This window comes from Neolamprologus brichardi, chromosome 6 (genome assembly GCF_056152115.1).
Source record: "Neolamprologus brichardi isolate AB-2024 chromosome 6, ASM5615211v1, whole genome shotgun sequence".
Taxonomy (NCBI): domain Eukaryota; kingdom Metazoa; phylum Chordata; class Actinopteri; order Cichliformes; family Cichlidae; genus Neolamprologus; species Neolamprologus brichardi.
The window spans coordinates 24,744,369-24,762,351 of record NC_142109.1 but is presented as its reverse complement, the minus strand read 5'-3'; the positions used below and the strand labels follow the sequence as shown (position 1 = coordinate 24,762,351).

At 36.3% G+C, this 17,983-nt stretch overlaps 1 protein-coding gene across 1 annotated transcript in view; it reads right to left on the bottom strand.

Annotated features, from left to right (window-relative positions):
• Window positions 1-17,983, bottom strand: part of LOC102784717 (zeta-sarcoglycan) — a 365,649-nt gene that overhangs the window by 255,256 nt on the left and 92,410 nt on the right. The gene's annotated exons all lie outside the window — the stretch shown is intronic.

The window sequence follows — 17,983 nt, the reverse complement described above, 5'->3', positions numbered from 1 at the left end:
TTGCACCAGCACGCATCTGCTCTTATATAACTATCATTAGCTTACAGACTGAAGTGTTTAAGGTATGTGCTAACTAAAAATAAAGACAAGATGATAGTTTATTGAATTTTAATGAAATTTGCAGATTGTTTCGGTGAAGTTTAATAAACTCCTTGCTATCTAAAATAAAACAGGACACTGGAGTATATTCTCGAGAATCTCATACTTCTGATAATCAGTTGTCTGCTTGACGTTTATTCAGCTGTGTAATAACTAAAACTTTAATCTCAGCCAAACCGATTTTCTCAGGAACAAATAAAATACTGAAAAAAGCCAAACAATAACATTTTTAAGTTATCTAAGTGACTTATATATCATGTTTAACCTGAGTAGCGAAAGACGGCGGTGGGTTTGAAAACGATTTGCTGGGAGTCCAGTGTTCTCACGGGCTCTAGTGAGCCTTGAACCCCGGCTAGCTATCGAGCTGGTGGGTAACAGACGTCTCCGAAAATGAAAATGAAGTTTACACAGCTACATTCTCGCCTGAAAATATGTTAAACGTTTATTTTGTGACCCAGAAAGAATAATAAGAGTAATATTAAAACTAGCTGCTGCCATTGTTGGAAACTGAGCTGGGCTGCGCTATGAATTCTGGGATAGTTTGGGCCACGAAGTATACACCCGACCCATCCTTCAAATCTGGGGAAATGAAGGGCGCATTTGTCGGCCGCGTTTGTCAGAGTCTTCGAATTTGGACAGTCTTCGTCGTGCTGCTGTAACGTAATCAGCCTACAAATGCGGGCACAGGAGGATGCGGTTTCTGAATTTGGACACAGCTACGTTACCGGACATTGCTTCTTCTTCGAGGTTTAATGGCAGCTGGCATCCTTGTACATGCAGTGCTGCCATCTTCTGTTTCAGTCTGTTATTACACTCTTAAATCCTACTACTTATTCCTGCGTCTTTTGGGATCTTACAAAGCTTCAAACGACGCGTCGACTATTAAATTAGTCGTCGACAATTTTGATAGTCGACGTAATTGTGACTAGTCGACTAATCGTGGCAGCCCTAGTTGTAACACAGTCAAATCAATCCAATTTTCCCCCAAAAAATGAATATTCAAATTACAATCTAGCCTATAGTTTTTTTTATTATAGGAGCAACCTTAATTTATTTCTATAACTATGTATGGATGACAGTCTTTTACTCCAATTTGTACATGCTGCCTGTGGCCAGATAAAAATATCAACAAGTATAGGTGAGATATTATCTTGACAATAGTAATCAAGTCTTTGCCAACAACATTTGCCCACTCCTCACACATACACAAATAGTTTGTCACAGAGATGTTTTACCTGACTCACATCTTATCTGTCTGTTTTTACTGTTACTCATACTGTCATCCACACGCTCACTCTGGTCCTTCTCTTCATCACTCTGTAAGCCTTTTAACCCACTCATGTGCCCGTTTATACAGAAATATAACAGAGCTCAGGCTGGCATACAATAAGCACACACACATATTTCAAACTGTACATCAGTATGCCAGTGATAAGGAGGCACGGCATGATGTTAAAACATTCTGATCCACAATTTTATGGTAACACCTCTGCATCATTTACAGGATTTTTTTTTTACATATTATTGACTTGGTTACCACTCTTTTAAATAAATATCCAGCCTCACAGTCAGAAACTGACATATAAAGCATAAGTCAGTACACTCATATACATCCTGGTGCATACATAAACACAACACTTGCATACAGAAAAACCTGAGAAAAAGTTGCTGGGATGGTTAAGAAAACCTAAGGTAACTGAAAAGAGGTTGCTTAAAGTTCCAGTGATTCTATTATTACTGTGGTTAATTGCCAATAGCTTTCTTCTGAAGGTAAATCAAATTTCAATTAAGGGATTAATTAGGGAATTTAAAATAGCTACAACTTGATGGCTATCCATTGAGTTCAATGTTGATATCTGCTGTTTCTTTTTAAGGGGCATTATTCACTTTTTGACATTCTAGAACTCTACATTGGGAGATTTTGACACAGTAGTAATAGTGTTAGTCCTAAACACATCCTATGTTCAAAACTTTCTAGTAATCTCCATCTTAAGTCAGTTTACCCATGGGTATGTTGTGTTTATCAAAAAACAGATAAATGAAATTTTGTTTTATTTTTTATGGGGCCTTAATTTTTTTTTATGATGCTTTCCTTTTGCAATTTATTGGTTCTAGTGCCACCTAAACAGGTGTACTTGCATCTCCCCATGCTATAGTATTCTTTGAAATGTTTGTGCCGTTGGCTGTGAAACAAAATGTATATTTTGGTCTTAGAATGAGTTATAGCCACATAAATGTAGTGATGTCAAAGTATCTTACTGTATATTTTACAATTTTGTACTGTCTTTCTAGAATATCATGAAATTTACATAGACTGTGATTTTACATGTCAAAGGTAAAATAACATAACATCACAGTACATATAGTAAAACACAATTTACTTGTTTTTTAAATATGTTTTTTGTACATATGCATATTTAGATTGTAAAAATACATATAGAAATGTATCATAATTTCACAAATATTTGTCTGTTATGTGAGAGAATGATCTGTTAAATCCAAATGTAATACTATGGAAAAATATATAAAATTATCGAAAATTAATGAGAATAATCAATAATTAAAGAAGTATTTGAATTATAATTGTGCTGAAAATTTCATGTCATCTAGGTCTGATTCAATAATTCAGAGGTAACAAGTGAAAATATAATTAATAGGAATAAAAACTAAAAAAAAACATATAAAACATTGCATGGCCACACTGTGCTAATTATATATTTTAAAAAAATAAATGTAGAGGTAGGAATTGCAATTAATATAAATATCAAAGTATTCACAACATTCCTGAACAGAAATAGGCCTCTGCACCTGGGGTGAGGGTGTGGCCATGAAAACAATGTGACATGCCATTGGATGTTGGGACAGATAATAACATGACGCTAAGCATCGACCAATGAATGTGAACTAACAACCACAAGGTCGCGGGTATGGCAGCACTGTAGGAAAAAATCCTAATATAAAAGTATTTTACTGTGCATTTCACAGTTTTGTTCTGTTCTTCTAGAATATCATTAAAGTTACGTAAATAGATTGTGATTTCACATTTCAAATGTAAATTAACGTTAAATCACTGTAATGTAATAAAACATAATTTTCATGATTATTAAATGTATCTGTCTGTACATATGCATATTTAGATTGTTAAAATACATTCACAAATGTATCATGATTTCACAAACATCTGTCCGTTATTTGAAAGATTGAACTGTTAAATTCAAATGTAATGCTATGGAAAAGTATATAACATGATTCCTATAAGCTTGTGTTACATCACATAAGTATTATTATTATTATTATTATTTCTGTACATTTATGTATTATGATTCACATTGCCACATTCATTGACCTTGTTTATAGGTAATTTCATTGTTTGATCACGTTAAAATGTTCCTAATTTAATGTCTAAAAGCACTTGGAAAAGGCAGAATCCCATGTAAAATTAGCGCAACAAACTCTATTTTCATTACTGAAAATGACTGTATTTTCATGAGAAAGTTATTTTCTGTTATTTTACGGTAGTATTTTGGCGCCCAATCTGCCGGAATATTACTGTTTTTTTAGGATTTGTTTTTTTTTTCCAATTTATAGATAATTTTATTGTTTAATCACATTAACATGTTCCTAATTTAATGTTTAAAATCACTTGAAAAGGCAAGATCCCATGTAAAATTAGCGCAACAAACTGTATTGTCATTACTGGAGATAACCATATTTTTATGAGGAAGTTATTTTCTGTTATTTTACGGTAGTATTTTGGCGCCCCAGCTGCCGGAATATTACCGTTTTTTTAAGATGTTTTTTGTAACAGTGTAGTTGTAGAGACACAGACTTTACCCCTTGTATTTTCTGCTTGTCTGCACACACAGAGCCTTCTTTTTAATTTTAAAGTTTCACACAGACACACGCATACAGAGAGACATAAACAACAACACACACAACTGCACCTAACTATCCGAATGCAAATAAAGCCACCGTCTGTTTGCCATACACACAAAGAGCTTACCTTCCATTCATATGCAGACAGAAGCCTTCTCCATCAGCCCCCACTGTTATTTTCAAGTAAGTTTACAGTGCTCATAAACAGGTTTTATGTAGTCAATATGGCTGACTGTCTGGTACACGGTGTCCTCTACTCACAAGGCCTGACTGTCAATATAACAGTAAAAATCTCTGTAAACACCCTCTCTTCATACCACGCTGAATCAAATTTAACTGCCAAGTTAGTTGTTTTCGTCTAAGGTGTTCCAGATCCATTTTCGAAAAGGTTAAAGAAACAAATCCATATTTAGCTGTAGGCAGTTTTGTTAAGCTTAAAATCTGTATGTTTATATTTCTATTACCGGTCATCACATTTTACAAGGAAACTCAAACTTTGAGCTACACGTTTGTCTATTACTCTTAACCCAGGTATCACAGTGCATTTTATATGTTGTCTTTGTGGGTACTTATATACTGTGAACAGCCAGGTGTTTCATGAATGGCTTTCTGTGACATACCCTTTTTCTGGAGTGGATCACTGATCCTCATTTGGACAGGTGCAAGTGCATATTCTAAAAAACTGAGATAGTGATTTTCTGATTTGAGCATGAACATGAGCAATACCTCTTTTGCCTGATATCTGACAAAACTGTCACAATCAGTTTGTGGCATTAAAGCCATTTTTCTAAGTGATCATTAAAGATCAATTAACCTTGCCAATATATGCAGGGAGGGAAGTATTAACTTAATGTAGTATCAGGCAAAATTTTATATGCTTGTAAATACATTTACCATGCAGTTATTAGTCTTACTATTATTCCCTGTTGCCCATTACTTTTTCTTCTGTTGTTATTACTCCACTTTGACTGAAGCACTAAGCTTGACAATAGCTTCACAACTGTTGATTCTCAAAGTTTACTTCAGTGCTATTACTTTTTCATTTCAGAAATTTATTTAATGCTGCGATACCAGAAGAATCACTCATCTTGAAGGAGTAAAAAGATTCAAAGGTCTGGACCCAGGAAAGCTATAATTTTCATTGTAATAAATGACCATGTAACAGACTTCAGCATTGTGGCTAATGTGTTTTCTCATCAATGGAGCTTTGTGGCACAAAGGACTAAATTATATCACATCATAGATTCAGCAACACTAATTAGTAATGTAACTTTGGGCTTTGATCTTTTCAAGGAAACTGTCGACCAAAGGAAAATGCAACAAATCAACAGCCTTACCCTTTAATGCACTCACTTTATCCCTCTTCTGCCTGACCAAATCTTTTCTTTTCTTTTTTTTTCAGAAAGCCCTGAACAGGAACTTTTAACATATAATTGCCTCAGCTGCCCTGTCCAAGAAAAGATTCAGACCAAGGCCTACACAAACAGACACACAAACACACATAGCTTCTTCTGCTGGTCTTTGAGTGGTCCCTAAGGAGAATCTACTGTTAGTAGATAATTGGTTTCCAGCCATCACAATACAGCCGTTCCTCCCTCCTATTTCTTTCTCTAAAGCAGTCTTAGCCTCCCTAGGTCTCTCCTTTTTACATTGCTGGTGCAGCATTTTGCAGTGATACTACGGACATAAAACATTCTCATTTTTTGTCAGATGTAATACTACAAGTCTACAAGTTATTTAGTTCCACAACTTTATTTAACAATATTTAGGTGTTTTGTCATTAATGCTCAATTAACATTAATGTTAAAGCAGAATGACTTGCAGAAAGCATTTAGGGCCTTGACAGTCCATCTGTTCTGCCTCTGTAGCCTTGGCCCACTTTCTGTAAATGTGTGGAGGGAAAAAAAAGTAACTGTAATATATACTGTTACTTTTTTTTTCTACTAATTTGACCAGGAACTGATCATATACAGTATATGACAAACCCATGCTAAAATGCATTCTAAAACGCAGTGATTACAGACTCGGCTATCTGAATTCACGCACACATGCACTTCCTCAGTGGCACCATCACTTTTCTACTCACCTGCTACAGCAGGCAAAAATTTCTAACTCTAAATATGGCATCTAGTTTTCAGCATTCCATATGGGCCAGTTACTATGACAACCCCTGCATTCATGTCCAAGCAGCCTAATATTTACTGAGTAGATACATGTTTGCGGACTGCCTCTGAGGTAGGTGATGATACCCACCAGGTGTTTTCTATATAACAGTCTCAATCTATAATACATGAAGTAAATACAGCCTTGCAGAATTCAGGTCATGTGAATGCACTCAGCTTAACTTAACTTTTTCAGGTTTTCTTACTCTTACATAGTGGTAAATATGAAGATGAGAAATTATAACCATCAGTTATCCTAAAGGATCAAGTTCAGTGTAAACATGCAACCAACTAAACTTGGCATCACCCTCAACTGTTTTAAGCCCGCCATAAAACCAAGACCGCCAGACTTATCTTTATATTTTTTCCATGCTGTAGTGCCATTTTTTTGGAGCAATTCAAGTTGCTATACAGCAATACAACTGTTATATCCCAAATTCTAATAATATATATGCATTAAGTCCATAGTAACTACATAAATTGCAAAAAAAGTGCAATAAACTACAAAGAAATTGTTATAAATAATCAAGGTTGAATTAAAACGCATTGTGGCAACATTAAAATTGCTAAGTAGTTCATATTTTGTCATAGCTACAATGCGCAAGTGAGTACATCCAATACCTTGAAAGTAGGACATGCCTCATATTAAATTTGCTTTGAAAAATGTTGCAGTCAGACATGAGAAATTAGAAATGGTGTTGCTATTTTCAGGGATGGCTGTAACTCAGGAAGCAGAGCAGGTCATCTGTTAATTGGAAGGTCAGTGGTTTGGTCCTGATGAAGCACCCTTGAGCAGGATACTAAACTCCAAATTGCCGATTTAGCCAATCTGTGATGGAAAGTGCTTAAAGGTACAGAATAAAATGCTGAACAAATTTTGTTGAACAAATTTGTCGACCATGACCTCTTCTCTATTCAGCCTTTTTGACTCTATAATGATGCCACCCAGCATGCTTTTATCTGTTATTTCACGTCCTTATCTTAGAAAAGAAAATATCAAAATGATTCTCTACTGTCTTCTGTTTCTTTCTTGCTTTTCACTTTAAAAAAAATACAATAAACCAAAAATGTTCATGTCTTCAGATTTTGGAATTCAAATATATTTACTTAACAGCATAACAGTAAACCTACACACACTTTTCGAGCAGAAGAGCATATGTGATTATTTCTGGTTCCACCCTGTCTATTCTAGGCAGGTCTTTGGAAACAGCCAGACACTGCTGTGTGGATGTAAACTATGTTTGAGAAACAAAAAAAAAAAAAAAATGGGGGTCAGAACTGATGGAAGAAGGAGGGGGAAAGAGAGCAGAAGATGGAGGGGGAGACATGGAGTGAGAACAACAGTGATAAATTTACTCTCTTGAGTGTGAGAGAGAAGGAGCAAGTAAGGCTAGGGATGAGTATAAAGTCATTAAGAAGCAGCTATAGCAAGAGGCTACTGGTCAATAGGTCAACACTTACCTGCAAGTGTCAAGCATTAAGCCGGCACCATCTGCACCTTTAGGGGTAATCTTTTTGTGTGTCTAGGTGTGTGAGTGTAAGTGAGTGTGTAAAATGAGCAAAAGAGCTTTTTATGATATTTAGCTAACGGACAGCAACAGTTAAAAGACACAAACACATATTTAAACACCTTCATGGTCAAACAAAGGATAGTGATGAGGATTGAGTAGCAATGGTGAAACATTAAAAATGGAAAAGACCATGGATTGGAGAACAGCAAGAAAAGGTTTATGAGACAGATTTAAAATCATTTGACAGTGAGAAAAAATTATGTAGATAGTAACAAGAGAGGCAGCGATGGAAATCACAAAGGCAGAGATAGAGACCATAAGAGAGGAAGAGTGAGACATAAAGACAAAGGAGCAGGAGGGTGCAGGAGAAGAGTATCCGGGAAAGAGAGAAAGAAACAATTTGATGCTTTTAGAGCTTGCATTTACGCACATCACATGACAACTATTGATTTTCCATAGACTCTAATGGACATTATGGGTTCTATACATTCTTAAATAGCTGTTAAACAATTTCCTAGTAGACTGCACACATATATACACAAAAATATTAAATGCACTCACTAGCATAAGGAAAGAAAATCTTATAATAATATAATAGTAAGCTTTGGCATTGGTATTGTTTGCTATAATGCGCATTTGTATTATTGAAGCCTTATATTTGCAGACATTTTGCTGCATTACTGCATCTGTTGTTAATTTGGTAACACAAACTTGGGGGTCAGTGTTAAAAAACTTTTTTTTTGTAATTCTGTATTTTATGTTTCAATTTACTATAGATTGCAAACTTTGTCAACTATTTTTTAAGAAAATCTTTGCCTTTTTTCCCCTCATGCTGATACACACCAACACGCCATTTCTGCTCTTTGTGTTCCTGCAACATTTGACTCTATCTCAGTCTCTCTCTCTTATACACGCATATACACACATATACACGCATGCACCGACACACAGCCACAAAAACACTTCCATTCTGCTCCTGTCAAGTGTAATAGAAGACACTGGAGAAAGACAACAGGATAATAGGATTATTATTCTCCTCTAATCTCAATGAGTCAGCACCAAGCAGTTTGTGTGTGAGTATTGGTCCTGACTATGTACGTGTATATTATGGTCTGTGTATGTTTGCATTCAGTTTTTCACTTTAAAAAATTATGAACAATTGACAGAGAATAAATACACAATTACTTAATTAAATAACGAGTGTCGCCACAATACTGGAATTATTCATCACCAAAGCTACATGTAAAATTCTTATATTCAAAGAAGCTAAATTTTACAACTGACCTGATAGTCACGTTTTCTAAACCTGAATGTTATATTTAATAATAATTTATGGCTTGCTGTAGATTAGAGGTCACCATTTTCTCCAACTGTTGACAACTAGTTAAAATATCTTAGCAATAGGAGATTTTCATTTGCAACCAAAGTAGTGACCATGAGAGTAAAAGTGCTGTTGATTCTGCTTCCTGCCTCCAAGCAGGACCAAATGTAATTACATGGAACACACATGAGTTATTATCTATTAATTATTTCACATAGACTATTCAAAGCACTCATGACTGCTTTGGTGTCTCACTTTATGCTTTCTAGCTAATAAAAAAAGTGTCCACTCCAGTTGTTTAGCTAGCTGTCCACATCTAACACTATTTTCTCTCATTCTTTATTTGCAATCTTCTTGTTGATGAGCTGTTTCTTCACGTGCACTCTCCTGTGCACACAGTAATTTAATAAGCTCCAAAGTAACACGTGAAAATATTCCTCTCAGTAATAAGTGTTACGCTATGTAATATAGCAGGTAGCAAAATTGTAAAATACAACTGTATTTGTATCTGTAGAACATCATGTTTCTCTTAGCTAGTACTGTGTACCCTAAGTACTGTGTAAGTTATCATGTTACTATTCATCCAATTTTTTCCAAGTACTTACTTACTGCACTAATGACTTTGATGCTTTGGGGTCTTTACTTGATAAATTATTAGTAACCATTTAATTTAGTTTCATTCCAAGCAAAACAGTTTGGCTTTAGCACATTTTCATCTATCAATGACATGTTTTCCTGAGAAAAGACTGATGTTCTTTAGCTAAGGGACTGTTGAATCTTAATGAATTAGTAACATTTTAGTTGAAGAAATAATAGGTGCAGCTCTGGCCAAGGGAAAACTCTACACTCTCAAGTACTAACAAATTAGTTCCATTTTATCACGCAGAAACTCTAGCCAGGGGACTATTTAAGTTGTAATGGGTTGCACAATTTTATCTTGAGAAGACTGATTTGACCAAGGGACTCCAGAACTCTTTAGAAATTAGTATAATACTGAGCAAACTGTGGTTTGGGACTATTGATTTCTTGATGAATTAGTCTCACTTAACTTTGGAAAACCCCACATCAGCTTTAACTGAGGGACTATTGCATAAAGTCAAGAGAAGTTACTAATATTTAGAAGTCAGAAACAACTTGTGCTGGTGGAGTATGATATGTATGAGTCAGCATGCCAGAGTTGGCGTTAGAATGAGTCACAATGGATAATACTTTTATTAATAGAGCTAGTGTAGGTGGTAGTTGGTCACTTGCATATGCACACACATGCACGTACAGAAGTGCAAACGCAATTGAGATAAATTTGATTGCATTATCATTCTCAGCATTCATCATTTTAGATATTTTACATAATCGGATACGTCTATTAATGTTCTGCACAGAGAAAGCACTTAGCAGTAGCCAGCATAACTTATTTAAACATTGCATACTGGAGGGAAACCTGACATGATAAAATGGTGTTTCAAATGTCTTTCCCACAAGAAACATTGCTAGGAACCATACAAATGCATCCCTGCTTCTGTGCCTTGCTCAAGGACACATTGAAATTTTCCTAACACTACAGTCCTGTATCTTGGATTGGTGGGGTAAAAACAGGCTCTGGAATGTCTTTAGCAATAATGAATCAGGAGGAGGGGTTGTTCATAGCACTGGCTTAGAGAGGGCAGGAGAAGGACACACATACAGACTATACCTTGTATATTAATTATTGTAGCCCTTGTAAGAGTGTAGACCAGTCATGTTTTACAATATTATAAATACTTCATTCACATTAACTTCCTGAACTAATGAAGTAAGTGTTTTAATTACATCAACAGAACCCAGAAGACTCATACTAAATCTCCACTATCAGTTGAAGCATAAAATGCTTGCTCCTATACTGCCTAGTAAATAACCACATTGTGAACATGCTTCACACCTGCACACTGGAACAGAAGCTTTTCAGCTCACTATTCCAGTCTCAACTCCAAGCTGACATTTCTACAGTGACATCAAACCACAGAAGATATTATACAATTATTTTTCAGAGGCTGAGTAATAGTCAACTAAGCTGACCTTTATGTGCAAAAAATTAGAATGCTACTTTTAATTTAATCTAATCAATCAAAGGATAAATAAACAGGATTTTGAACGTGACCAGTCATTTTAAACCTTTGGTATTTGGCATTTTTGACACAAGTCTTTGCTATAAAAACATAGTAAACCTTAGTGTGGAGCACTGCTGTGGGTTTTGATGCTTATGAGAGCCCCCTGAACAACACATCAATTTATACACAGCTCACACATGCAAACATTAGATTTCTACTTGGTCGTATCTTTTCCCAAATGAAAACTTGTAGGACATACCCATCAGTTTCACCCATCATTCTATCCATTATTTGGATATATTATCTATTATTCAGACTCTTCTCAGTTTCATCGCCCTATCTCTTCCCCTTCACTTACTCAGCAACAAGCTCTTATTCCTCTCTCTCTCTCTCTCTCTGTTGCTCTCTCACACTCTCCCATACACTCTGCGTTATCTGCTGTAAAGTAGATAAGCATCAGTTTTCAGCAGCAAGAGAAGAAGGATAATAACACACAACATGTTCATGAGAGGTAGAGGGTAGCAGCCAAAGTCAAGGTCAAATTGCATCTGGTGCATGTGTGTGTGTGTGTGTGTGTGTGTGTGTGTGTGTGTGTGATTTACAGTCCCATCTACCTGCCTTTATCTGTACCCTTATCTAAGCCTTGGCACCATTTCCACACAATATAAAGTGTTCACACACACACACACACACTTTTCTGAGGACATGGTAAATCATGAGCTGGTGGATATGAGAAGATACCGAGTAGCCTGACTGACATGAATCACAGTTGTTCTTTACTTAGCAGCCCCTGTCGTTTGTCTTTCTTCTCCCTGTTGTTTATTTATTTCATTATTTTGCATTTCTTTTTCTCATTATCTCTCATTTAGTCTCCTGGTCACTCTTCTCTTTATATCCCTGGCATCCACTACACAAATCTTACACTTTTTTTCCTTTTTTGTTATCTTTATTCATTTCTCATTTCCTGTTGATTTGTCCCTTAAGGTTTATATCTTCCTTCTTTTTTTGGGACTGAATAATAACTTCTACTTATCTAGGGACTTTCCAGAAGGTTCAGTATAGGCTCATATTTTATTGTTTATGATTTTGTGTTTTGATTTACTCACATATGATCGCATATCACTTTTTAAACTCAAGGGGATATCAGCAAAAATTGAGGAAAATGTTTAGACAGATCTTTATGGCACACTATTTGCCAGCAAAAACACTATAGGCTGCATCCACATGTACACAGGTAATTTGGATAAACTTAGCTTTATCTTTGTGGTTTGGCATTTTTATCCACATGACACTTAAAACTTTTGATAAAAACTCTGCCAGACTCAAGATTTTCATAGGTTACATTCCTACATTTACATGTGGACAAGGAAAACGTCAAAGTTCACCATAACCTCCTTTTCTCATGTCAGGCTGTGCACCATGTTATTGATTCTGGGCTTTTGACTGACCAACATGTCTTCACAGCAATATATCGCCACCTATCACTTAAGTTGTTTGTTTTGTGTTTTCATATAGACTCAGATATTTTTTTCTAAACAAACTCAGAAAAAAATCACCATTTCAAAACATATTCTAAAAATTACAAGTAAAATTATTAAATCCAAAATTGCATAATAATGCATATATTTTATCAATATTAGATCGCAAAACTCTGCTGCAACTGCACTTTGTAAGTTTTGCTTTGAATCACTGGCTGTATTTGGAATATTTGGACTATATTTGCCACATAGATAGATAGATAGATAGATAGATAGATAGATAGATAGATAGATAGATAGATAGATAGATAGATAGATAGATAGATAGATAGATAGATAGATAGATAGATGTTGCAGTGGTTAAGACTTCTTGATTTTTATTCATTAAATTTGAAAAACTTCACCCATAGAGTGAAACTTGTTAAGATTTACATTCTTATAGATGTTTCACTTATTGCATCAAAGTAGCAGAGTTCACACTTCTCTTCTAGTATTCATAGAAATATAAAGGTCATTCAACTGAGAACAATCTATCGTGTTTTGTTGTTTTTTTTCCTTTGCACTGCTGCTTCTGCCCATTGCTTCTGCCCACCAGGTCGCTTAGTGAAAATGCTCTATTTGATTTTCTAGGAAAATCAGTGTACCAACATCACAATAGGTGAAAACAAGTAAGACGCCATTTATCTCTCCTTTGCAGGCATTCATTGTAGAGTTGATGACCCAAATCTAAGTCCCCACGGTTCAGAGGCATTGCATTGCTTTTGTGTGTCTCTGTGTGTATCTGTGTGTTTACAAGGTAAACACAGTGTTTTAAAACTTAGGGGGTAGGAGGTGAAGCTTTTCACTGAGGGAGAAATACAAAAAGGTAATCATTGTGCACCTGTGCCTCAGATGCATATGTCTGTACAAGTAGTATTTGTGCTTGTATGCATGAATTTTGCATCGCTCCACATTCTCTGTGTGTGTGCGCAGACATCAATGCCTGGCTGTTTTTAGACATGCTGAGTGTAGACACCTCACTGCATGTTGTTGCACTTTCTTATGCAATTGTGTGACCACGTATATTCACACACATATATCCAAACACACATACTCACAAACACAGTATCGGGGAGCTACTTATTCTGTGATAAAGGCCGAGCCAGAGGGAACCCAGTAATTGAACTCCAGTGAGCGAAGCTTGAAAGCACCGTGCCGTATCCAGGGTAATAAGAAAAAAGTTATTATTCACCTCAAAGACACACACACACACACACACACATTCACAACAAAGCACATACAGTAGAATGTGCACAAAATGCCAGACTTAAGCAGAAACAACAACATACCATACATACAACTAACTCAGAGGCCTGCAGTTACTAGGTTTAGACTCTACTACTGAGCCAAGTTTGAAGGATGATGAAGATCAGAGCATGGAGCTGTTGCATAAGCAAATAAACTTTGAAATTATTGACTTTCACACTCTCTACCTCCTGCTGTTCTACTGAATAAATCAGAGCTCTCTCTCTCTCACATTGCCTTTCTTTTTTGTCTCCCTCTCTGGATGTATTTAGTACATTCGCAGGAAGGAATCCACAATGTGTTCAGCTATCACTTGGGCTGCAGTACTGCAGTCTGTACTCACACACACAGGCACATTTGCACACAGCATAAGGCAGGGTACGAGTGCTTGTATAAAAACTCTGAATACATAAATGTGCAGCAGGCCTGTATGGTGGTGCATGGAAGTTCTTGTGTGTCATTTTTACTGCAGTCTTTTTTTTTCCTAAATCAGCCACATAGGCTGTCCATAGGCTCTTTGCTCCTTTGAATCCATTCTTCATGGCTGCATTCTCATGGAACCAAGTGCCAAGTGAACCCAAGCGCTGACATGTTACGTGCTACTTGGAGGAAAATGCAACCGTCTTCCCAAAATGTAATCATCCATAGTCCTCTTCATTCCCTGTCCACCTCACACATCAGTACATAACAGCCTGAGCGTGACTATCTGTGGAGTTATTGACCCTCTGTGACTAAAACTGTATTGATTTATTCATCAAGATTTCTTGTCTGTTTGTGTGTATGTGTGCCAGTGTGTGCTTGTTTGTGTGATCTGTCCTCAATGCTGGGTTTGTATGTTAAATATCACAAAGAAAGTCATTTTATAAATGTATCAAGGAATTGCCTCATTGTATATGCTGTCTTCACGAGTTTGGGCCTAATGTGCATGTGCGTGCTGATAATGGATTGCATTTATATAGCGCTTTTCAAGACACCCAAAGCGCTTTACAATTCCACTATTCATTCACTCTCACATTCACACACTGGTGGAGGCAAGCTACAGTCATAGCCACAGCTGCCCTGGAGCAGACTGACAGAAGTGAGGCTGCCATATCGCGCCATCGGCCCCTCTGGCCAACACCAGTAGGCACCAGGACAGAGAGCCCAGGGATCGAACCAGCAACCTTCCAGTTACAGATGCGCTTCCCAACTCCCTGAACCCAAATGACAGAACATGTGTTTTACCTTATTTGCTGATTTTTTAATGGGCTCATAGTGGTGCAACGGATCATAAGTCTCACGGTTCGGATCAGATCACGTTTATTTTGTCACAGATCGGATCAATTTTCGGATCAGCAGAAAAAAAGAAGAAGACAAAAATTTCACTCGCCATTTACTTATTTAAGGAATTTTTGCCTATTAAAAACATTCAACTCAAGACTCATTCCACGCAATTATATAAAAACAAATTAAGGTGCAATATAGGGCAGTACAGGGCTTTATATCTACCACTCTGCTGTGATATAATGAGCGGTCACGGTCACGTAGCTTTCCGTTGCCTTGGAGGTCCACCCATTTGTAGTTAGGGCAACAGAAGATGCGTGGGACAGCTTAGCCATAACTTTAAACTTTTCCTGCTTGCAGTGATCTTGTCACTGAAGTGGACGCGCAACGGGATGTCATAGCTTGGCTCAAGCACGTTCATCATAGTTTAAACTATTGCTGTCAGCGTAAATCTTGTTAAAATGACGTTAATGCCATAACTGCATTAACGCAGCAAATCTCCATTAACTAGTTACCGCGGATCGCCCCGTGCATGGGGCTGCATGGTGTCAATGAGTCCACTAACGCGTTAACTAGTTTAAACCCCTTGTTTTGCACAACGGAATACAGCGTCCCGTCTGCAGCTAAACATCCCAATAGCTTTTGTAATAACTTTAGCCCGGTCGGATTGGGCAGCAAAGGGCTGCTTAAATACCGCAAACTCCTCTGCTCCTCCCCTTGGACCGCTAGCGCTGACCATAACTATCGCTTGACAGACTGACCACGCGCACCATACACATACTTTTTTCTTCTTTTTCGAATCTTCGGATCACTTGCGTGCCGAACCGTGGAGTGGATTGGTTTGGATTACGGATCAACCGTGATCCATTGCACCACTAGCATCTAATCATCTAGTAATCATTTTTATAACTTTCATGCATACATACTTTCACACAGACAGACACACACAGATGCGCACATATAATGAAGGACAAACATGTCAGGACACAGATGGCATGTGTTACGTCAATACTACCTGGAGACTTGTTGGGACTGTATGAGTACCGGAAAGAAAATGACATGGAGTGAAAGCGGACTTTATTGGAATTCAACAACAATGCAAGGTAACAGGTTCTTAATCAATATGTAGTGAGGCACTTAACATGGAGAGAGCTGGAAGTGTGACATCAATTGCTGCTAAAATGCCAGGAAAAGATACATCAGATGGTAAGCACTGGTGGAGATAATGATGTTGTTTGCCTAATCATAAGATGAAGGGCAAAGTCCAATCTGTTCTCTCTCTAGAAGTATCCTCCTTCTACAGTTATTTTTAAATGAGAAAGATAGTCAGACAGATGTCAGGGGAATTCCCTCAGAGTCTGGAATAGAACTTGAGGAGGCTTTAGAAAAAAACAACAAACGTTTGTGTGACAAAGTGGGTGAGAAGACCATTTGTCTATATTCTTAGTTAACATTCTTGTTTTGATTTAACCATATTTCACATGTAGTCTGCAATAGGCAAACATCTACTATCCCGGGTTTGTTTATGTTTTGCACTTTTACAGATTATATAATATAACATCTTGGTTTAAATCAATCCCTACAAGTTTGTTAAGTTAACATGTTCTTTATTTGTTAATTTGTATTGTTTATAACTTACTATACCTACCTGTCTTCCATAAACAAAAGGAGTAAATGTAGTTTTACTTCCTGCTTTATAGCTTCTGGGTTCATCTGAGGTCACAGGAAGGGGAAGTGGGAAGGGGAAGACCAAGTGCAGAAGGGGAAGAACTCTTATAATTTAATAAAGTTGATTTTAGAGGGTTTATGAAGAAATAGATTTATTGTTGTAATATGTATTGATTACACCACAGAGTTTATGTTGCCAGTAAAGAGGAGTAGTAGAGGTTTGAATATAATCATGTTCATCTTACCTACCTACTGAATGGAATAGTCCAGAGGAGAAATTGTTTGGTTAAGTGGACTATTTAAGCAGAAGACCTCAGGTGTTTCAAGAGAAAGGTTCAGGTCAGTGTAGCTGTGTGCAGTTTGACCTTAATTTCCGTTGATTTAAGTTCAGTTATGTTTATTTGAACTGAGTTAATTATAGAGTTGAGTTTCTTATTTGTTTCTTTGTAAATATTGTTTGGGTCACAAAATGGTGAATAAATTTGGTAATTGGTAATTTATTTATTTCAACATGTGAACAATATACAAGTACATTTAGAAAAGAAAATAAAATAAGAAAGAAAAAAAAATACTGTATAAATTACATACAAAAAAAATGATTAATTTACATGTTGAAAGGGAGTGGGAAGAAGTAAACACTTATTTAATCCCACCCCTTTGCCATAAATTATCAGTTAATATTTAGTCAGCTTCCTTACTGATATAATTTGTAATAAAAACAGCGAACAGATTTCTGATATACTATATACTATAATATCACATCATGAGTTGTTTTGTTTTGTTTTTTTTGTTTTTTAAATAGAGACACTCACTTAATTTCAATATTTTCCTTTTCTTTATAGTTCGAGAAGATCATATTTTTATAACTCTTTTTGAACAGTTTTATGTTTGGACATTGCTTTAATTCCATATTCAGACTGTTCCATAGTTTCACTCCATGAACAGAAACACAAAAGCCTTTTCTTGTGGTACGTACCTTCATTGTTTTGAAGTTACAAAAACCCCTTAAATTATAACTTCCTTCTTTCAAAAAAAACATACTCTGAATATTACGTGGCAGTTCTTTATTTTTTGCTTTGAATAGAATTTGTGCTGTTTGGAATTTCACTAGATCGTCAATTTTCAATATTTCAGACTGCAAAAATAGTGAGTTTGTATGTTCCCTATAACCTGCATTGTGGATGATTCGAATTGCTTTTTTTTGAAGAGTAAAAAGTGAATGTAATGTGGTTTTATA